This window comes from Pseudophryne corroboree, chromosome 9 (assembly GCF_028390025.1).
Source record: "Pseudophryne corroboree isolate aPseCor3 chromosome 9, aPseCor3.hap2, whole genome shotgun sequence".
NCBI lineage: Eukaryota > Metazoa > Chordata > Amphibia > Anura > Myobatrachidae > Pseudophryne > Pseudophryne corroboree.
The window spans coordinates 65,283,231-65,291,755 of NC_086452.1; positions in this window are offsets into that span (position 1 = coordinate 65,283,231).

Sequence of the window (8,525 nt, forward strand, 5' to 3'; positions counted from 1 at the left end):
GATCTTTCTTTTAAAGGAACATAAACCCCAAAATAGAATCTAGAGCTTGGCTTATATAACGAGCTTCTGTACTAACAAGCTTTATGAATAGAGACGCTATATCTGATTGAACCCACTCGAGATCTAGTGATCAGCTGCCTGTCTATCTGACCTAATCACGTCCAACCACTTACCCCTGTCCCATATAATCCATAATGGACTGTGTTCACTCTGCAGCAGGGACAACTAATGATTCCCAAATACAGTATAAAGAGAGAGATATTCATAGTTTTTCCTGGGAGGTGTTTGCAGATAAAGGATCACAATACAGTCTGTAATTGCAGTATATTTCTGCCCTAGATATCTAGGGATCTATTATAATACCCTGGGCAGATCTCTGCTAATAATGGATATACAGTAAACAGAACCGATAAAGGGGCTGATTCAGAAAGGTACGCACCCCCAACAGCTGAGCCAGTATTGGACAACTGTGCATGTATCTAAGTGTGCGGCGATGGTCTTGTGATGGTGGTCACAGAGAGAATTTATTTGCAAAGTGATTGACAGGCAAGGAGTGTTTGGGGGAGGTAATGAGGTATGGCAGCAAAAACGCAGGCATGTCGCAACCGGTTCAGGGCGTGTCTCAGCCGGACACTGTGATCCCTTACGCAATTGCAATGGGACCAGTGTCTCACTTCCTGCGCATGGCATCTATCAGTGCAGGTAGGGGAGCCGGGGGCTACCCGGCCACTCAGGGAGCAATGGGCACGCCCTCAAAATGATGAAAACGGGTTGCTGCACTAGGCCCCGCCCCTCCACCAGAGGCTCAGCCCCCTTTCTGGCCGCAGATGCGCCTCCAGTGTGGCAGGTCCCGCCTCAAGATACTGGAAAGTCGGAGGTATGCATTTTATACCAGTGACCAGAGCCCAGGGTATGGGAAACATCAGTTTCCAAATCACCCAATTCCAAACCATGTGCCTCCTAGAGGGACGGAAACAGGGCCAGACTAGCCCACAGGGGTACAGGGGAAATTCCCAGTGGGCCCCACTGAGTTAGTGCCAACCCCCTCCTGCAGGAATTAGTTTCCTGACTGTGTGCTTGAATTATACATTATACATATGTTATATTAGACTGCACAGGACTATGGTGTATGTTTTACAGTGCACTGCTACTATGGAATACATACAAAATGGCAGCGGTCGAGATGCCTGCGGTCACATAACCAACCATGGCGACTCGACACTGAAGATGCCGACATCGGAGAGGGTAAGTATTTCTACCCCTTTTCCCCCCCAACCAAACAACCCCCCCCCGTTCCCAACCCTAACCCTCCGGTGGTGCCGGCTATGGATAATTCTCTGGGTGTGTTGGCTACAGCTAACGCTCGGGGGTGGCGGTTAGAGCTAACCACCCCTCCCCCTAGTGTCTAACCCCTTCCCAGTGCCTAACCCTAACCCTCCCCCGATACTCACCTTCAGGATGTCAGTTGTCAATGACCCAGTACCGGTCTTCTGAGAGGTTTTGGGGTTCCGGCATCGATCACATGACCGCCGGCATCCCAACAGCGGGATGCTAAACGCATTCCACTACTATTATTCTGGTACATTATCATGCATGGACTAGCAGTTTTTTCTGTATATATTTATCAATGGGCCCAGACCATGCACCCTTTAATGGTTAGCCAAGCCTCTAGGATGGCTGGCCACACCCCTAATCATGGGCATGGGCCCTACTACTTTATTCCCCCGGGGGGCCCTTCATGCACCAGTCCAACACTGGATGGAAACATGGACTATATCCCAAATAGGTTTACTTTAACCCCCTACTTCATGGATGCCACAGAAAGCCTAGTCTTGGAAATAAGTTCATGCAGGAGACCTGCTCCGTAACCTGCACCTCTGCCGTTCTGCTGGACTCTAAGTGAAATATAGTTCCACACGTTAGATGTTTATTGGGTGCTCAGAGTGTGAACTGGTATATTTGTGAAACACATTATCATCCCATAAACCGATCACTCCTTCTGTGTCTGGTGTAGTTTTTTTTATCCTGCTGATTATTTATTTAGTCCTGCAGTTGGCTGGGCAGAGAGCTCTCTGTACAAGGTGGATAATGAGCCCCGGGCACAGTACTATCATCATCCTATAATGAGTATCTGGATTTTACATTTTATTGGCTGACATTAACCTGAGCTGGTGCCGCTGCTGGCCGCAGACAGGGGTCCTCACAAAAGCCCCTGCTTAGCTCATTCACTGCTGCCTTGTTATGAGATCATTATGTAAATCTGTTGTGGGCCCTCAGGCATGACATTACAGCCAGAGACTTCTGTAGCTCCCGCACACAGCAGGGGGATAACTGGGAGATAAGGTCACTTACATTGGATGCCACAATCAGTGTGGTTGTTAAGAATTTCTCGGTGTCAGCTTTATAATCATTGATTAGTTTCACCTTACATACAAATATCCCTAAAATCTGCCCAGCGTGCACTCCGTGAGTCCCAGTTGGCATTGTGTTGGGTACAAGGAAAATAATTCTGGGAAACGTAAATGCTTTGGTAATTACATGTTTGCCTCTACTTTATCTCATATCCTTTTTCCACTGCCACAGTAACGCGGGTTAATGTCGGGTGTACAAGGGTCGCGGCTCAGTGGAAAAGCGTCCATAAAAAATAACCCAGGTCCACATACCTCCCAACATGACCCTCTCCAGGAGGGACACAATGCTCTGCTTCTGGACTTTTCTCCTAATTTGTGATTGCCGGCACCTGTGTTGAACAGGATAATGGATAAGAAAGGTGTTTCAGCACAGGAGATGGCAATCATTTATTAAGAGGGAAGTCCAGGAGCAGAGCATTCTGTACCTCCGGGAGAGGGTCATGTTGGGAGGTATGGGTCCAGTCAACTGGAGATCAGACCCGAGTAGCGATCAGGACCCAGAACGTGGTGCAACGTAAACGATGACAAGGGTTATCCGACTTGTGTCCTGTTAAAAGCCAGTGTCGGACTGGGGCATGTAGGGCCCACCGGGAAAATGCAGTGGTAGGGGCCCATGTTTAGGGGTGTGGCCAGTCTGCTGAGGGGTGTGGCACGTCTGCATCATACACAATGATTGCATGAGTCCACTGACCAGGTACCAATGGGCATTTTGCCAAGGGCCTGTCAGCAATCTGTTGAAATATTTTTTTTTTAATCAAAATTGACTTTCATTGTAGTTTCATCTGAAGTTTTCCTAGACTTGTATTTGTGTTATGAGTTAGATGCTGGTTTGGTCACGTGTAACGTGCTGCATGCTGTAATTGTTTCATATTCATAATCATATATGATCTGTGGGATTGTGCAAGATCAGACAGATATGTGAACTACGGCACTGTACATTTCTGCCTTTGATCATTTCTATTCATGACTTATATACATAACAGGTTTTGCGGTCAGCAATTCATTAAATACAGAAAACAGATACAAATAAAGAGAATAAGAAATAGAGATGTATTCTTTTTTAATTTTTTTTGTGTTGATTTTTCATTTGGAACATAATACAAAGCAGCCATTATGCCTTTTACAGTTTAGAAAACTGCATATCATTAATAATAATAGTAGTAATAATAATAATAGTAGAGCCTGCGTTAAGGTCTAATGGCACTAACTGCACCGTACTTTTACTTACACACGTACCATTATAGATAAATAACAATGGCCCTCATTCCGAGTTGATCGCTAGCTGCTTTCGGTCGCAGCGGTTAGGTGACAAATCGGCACTTCTGCGCATGCGTATGGTGCGCAGTGCACACGCGCGTCGTACTTTCAGAAAAGCCGATGTAGTTTCACACAAGGTCTAGCGACGCTTTTCAGTCGCACTGCTGGCCGCAGAGTGATTGACAGGAAGTGGGTGTTTCTGGGTGGTAACTGACCGTTTTCGGGGAGTGTGTGTAAAAACGCAGGCGAGTCGGATAAAAATACAGGAGTGGCTGGGGAAACGTAGGCGTGGCTGGCTGAACGCAGGGCGTATTTGTGACGTCAAAACAGGAACTAAACAGTCTGATTTGATCGCTAGCTAGGAGTAAGTCTCGAGCTACTCTGAAACTGCACAATCTTTTTTTGTAGCAATGCTGCGATCCTTTCGGTCGCACTTCTGCTAAACTAAGATACACTCCCAGAGGGCGGCGGCTTAGCGTTTGCACGGCTGCTAAAAGCAGCTAGTGAGCGAATAACTCGGAATGAGGGCCTATGCCACATATAGCAGGCATTATGTAAATTAATTCTTGGTATGAACGGAAGTTACTGTAACATTTATGTCATGTGATCATTCAGAGCCAATGAGCTGAGAGCTGACAGCTTGATGATGTCATGAGAAGTTTCCAGCACAATATGCATCATCTTCCCACTTTTATTAACACTTGAAGAGTCATCGTGCCCACAAGAAACTATAGAGCAGGGACACACAGTAACTTTAATACCATTTTCACACCAAACATTGGACCCAGGAAAAACCCAAGACATGTGTCTGCTTCAAAGGGTCAACCTGGGTTATATGTCCTGAATCTGCGACCCTGGCCATGACTAGGGTTAATAACAGGTCTGTGCCTCTTAGGCTGCAGTGTGCAAAGGGGGACCCGGGTTATGTTTAAAAGGTGCTGAATGGGCTCCTTTTAACACAGTGCCAGGGACCCGAGTCGCATAAGTTAGATCACACCATTCACACCGACACATGACCTGGGTTTTTCCCAGGTCCTTGCTTCCATGTGAAAGGCATATAATGGGTGCAATGTGTGCGATGCACATGGGCCTCTGGGTTTAGTGGGTCCAGTGGGGGCCCACACCGCAGACACTGCACCCATTTTTAACACTTACCTTTCCAGACTCCAGCGTTGGGCACTGCAGTTGCGGCGAGAATCACAGCCAAAATGGCTGCCACGCAGTAGACTCAATGCTGGAGACTACTGTGACGTACAGAGGAAGGGGCCCACAAGGAGGTGCATATGGGCCCCCTCCTCTGTGAAAACTTGCGCTACATATGTAAATGAATAAATGAAATAATATTTAATCATGTGCTGCATTCTCAGACACAGAAAACAGTATCTATACTTGGGTTGCTTTGAATTAAAATATTTCAGTACAAAATGGGAAAGGACAAATCTTAAGTGGGCAGGTTCTAAATTATGTAGAATAGGTACAACGGACAGGTCCGGTCATGTGCGGGGTCATGTAAGACCCTTCCTGTGGTCACTTTATATCGATAAGGCAAATTATTAAGAGACCCGGTCATTAAGTACAGCAATTCCTACAATCGCTGTGCTGATACCCCTTATAGCACATCCAGGGGGTTCTACCTATCCTTAGATATTTACTCCCTGTATAATTACCTGTTCCGTGCCTGAACCTTCAGCTGCGTCCTCCCCAGTGCGTCCCAGTCCCGTCTCTGTTAATATATGTAAATAATTATCCATCGGTTACCGAGCAAGTACATGAATTAAATGCCACAGAAATCCTATTAAAAGATGAATGGGCTCCTTTTAACACAGTGCCAGGGACCCGAGTCGCATAAGTTAGATCACACCATTCACACCGACACATGACCTGGGTTTTTCCCAGGTCCTTGCTTCCATGTGAAAGGCATATAATGGGTGCAATGTGTGCGATGCACATGGGCCTCTGGGTTTAGTGGGTCCAGTGGGGGCCCACACCGCAGACACTGCACCCATTTTTAACACTTACCTTTCCAGACTCCAGCGTTGGGCACTGCAGTTGCGGCGAGAATCACAGCCAAAATGGCTGCCACGCAGTAGACTCAATGCTGGAGACTACTGTGACGTACAGAGGAAGGGGCCCACAAGGAGGTGCATATGGGCCCCCTCCTCTGTGAAAACTTGCGCTACATATGTAAATGAATAAATGAAATAATATTTAATCATGTGCTGCATTCTCAGACACAGAAAACAGTATCTATACTTGGGTTGCTTTGAATTAAAATATTTCAGTACAAAATGGGAAAGGACAAATCTTAAGTGGGCAGGTTCTAAATTATGTAGAATAGGTACAACGGACAGGTCCGGTCATGTGCGGGGTCATGTAAGACCCTTCCTGTGGTCACTTTATATCGATAAGGCAAATTATTAAGAGACCCGGTCATTAAGTACAGCAATTCCTACAATCGCTGTGCTGATACCCCTTATAGCACATCCAGGGGGTTCTACCTATCCTTAGATATTTACTCCCTGTATAATTACCTGTTCCGTGCCTGAACCTTCAGCTGCGTCCTCCCCAGTGCGTCCCAGTCCCGTCTCTGTTAATATATGTAAATAATTATCCATCGGTTACCGAGCAAGTACATGAATTAAATGCCACAGAAATCCTATTAAAAGATGAAGAACACAGAAGAAATGAGGGTGATGTTCTGAAGAGCTAACAATCAGTTCAGGGTACTTATGTGGCCTCCTGAACATCCCTGTGTCTTTCTCATTTGGCAGAAGTGTCAGGTCACAGACTGTAATGAAAATGCTTCTATAGCTATTGGCACTTATGTAACAGACTGTAACATATAATCATACTTTATCTATGGTAGACGTACTGGCCCTGTCCTCAGGTAATCTCAGCGGTATATCGGGTTACAGCTCACCGGCAAATATAGCTATAGCTGACTAGTGATTTCACATTTCTGATGTGCACAGATGACGCTGTGGTGGTGATGGTGTGTGTGTGGACGTGGGGGGGATAGTGATGGGATGTGTGTGTGTATGTGTGGGTGGGGTCTCTAGGTCAACCACACTTAGGTCGACAATGTCTAGGTCGACCATTATTGGTCAACAGTAACTAGGGCGGCAGGATTTCTAGATTGACAGGGTCTCTAGGTCGACATGTTCTAGGTCGACAGGTCAAAAGGTCGACATGAGTTTTTCACAATTTTTTTCTTTTTTTGGAATTTTTCATACTTAACGATCCACGTGGTCTACGATTGGCAATAGTAACCTGTGCCGAGCGCAGCGGTAGCGGAGGGAGGCACCTTGCCCGAAGCGAGGGGACACGGTGCACTAATTGGGGTTCCCGGTCACTGTACAGAGAAAACAACATAAAATTTTTTAAAAAATCATGTCGACCTAGAAACCCTGTGGACCTAGAATCCCTGTCGACCTAGTTACTGTCGACAAATAGTGGTCGACCTAGACACTGTCGACCTAAGTGGTCGACCTTTCATTACCATTACCATGTGTGGGAGGGGGGCTATAAGAGTAAATCTATGATTTTGGAATTGTGACTCAATAAGGACACCTCTTGTTGGACCATATGTTGTTGACCTAATGACTGTCTACCTAGACAATGTTGAATTGTTAATCCGCACCTGTTTAAAACAATGTATATCATTTAATGGTTTATTCATTTTGTACGTACCCTGCTACCATAGTTATGTTTATACTGTTTTCTTGTTACGGTACTGTGTTTGTGCCATTGTTGTTATGTACCCTTTTATTGCAATATCAACAAAAACCATTGTTTTCAAAACTATGTATAAACTAAAAACATTGGATCAATATAGAAAAAAGAAATACCAAAACATACTGTATCTGTAAAAATAACTCTGAAACATTTATCATCTCTGGACCATCTGCAGTTGCAAAAATGTCTTAAAGGGAAAGTGGGGACATTTAGTTTATTTCCAGAACCAAATTCAATATTGCGAATGTGACACAATAGTAATTTCTACAAACTGAGGAGAAGAGTTGGGAATCTCAGCCCTGGGAAAGTAGAAAAAGTTCTAAACCAGCGTACGGTGGAAAAATCACAGAGGGACACACGAAGGGCCAGGTGTATGTTCCAGGGGGAGTACTTAAAGCAATTGGCTTTCATTGCATGGAAAAATAAACAAGCAACCCCCCCTCTCCCCAAGCCCGTGACAATGGACCTTTCCAGCAAAACAGAGTTTGTGATTTTTTCCTTGCATGTTTGATTCAGTCACTTTCATTCCATTACACCTCACTGCTGGCATAGGGAAAATATTTCCCTGTGTTTGAAAACAATAGCACAATGAGGATAGCCTGGAAAAGGGTTAATTAACCCTTCCCATGCTGTGGCCACATGGGGAGGAGCATATGAAAGCCACACCCACCAGCTGAGATATTAATGAGGACAGCTTATTAAATTGTCTTCGGTTTAATTACCTTTAATTAACGTGTACTGTATATTTGATTATGAGAATATTTTCTGTTACTTGATCTCAATTAAACAGCTTGTAAGCAGAAGTAGGCTTCTTAAATCAGGACATCAGTTCTCACTCCCAAAACGGGTTTAGAAAATCATTTATTAACCTGTGAAGTGTCCAGATTTTAATTTTCTGACTATACTGGCTGACCACTTTTCGCAAAGTCCCAGATTGAAACTAAATCAAGAGGCATCAGAAGCCAAGTTTTAAAATGGTATGTTGGGACGGCCGTCTGAGGTCATAATGGAAAGCTACAGTTCAGATTCAGTGGAATTTTCTTTTCCAAGCAGGAACAAGGCAGTAGACAAAATGGCTTAGTTCCTCCTGCCCATTTAGCAAGTATCAGGTCTATTAGTTAG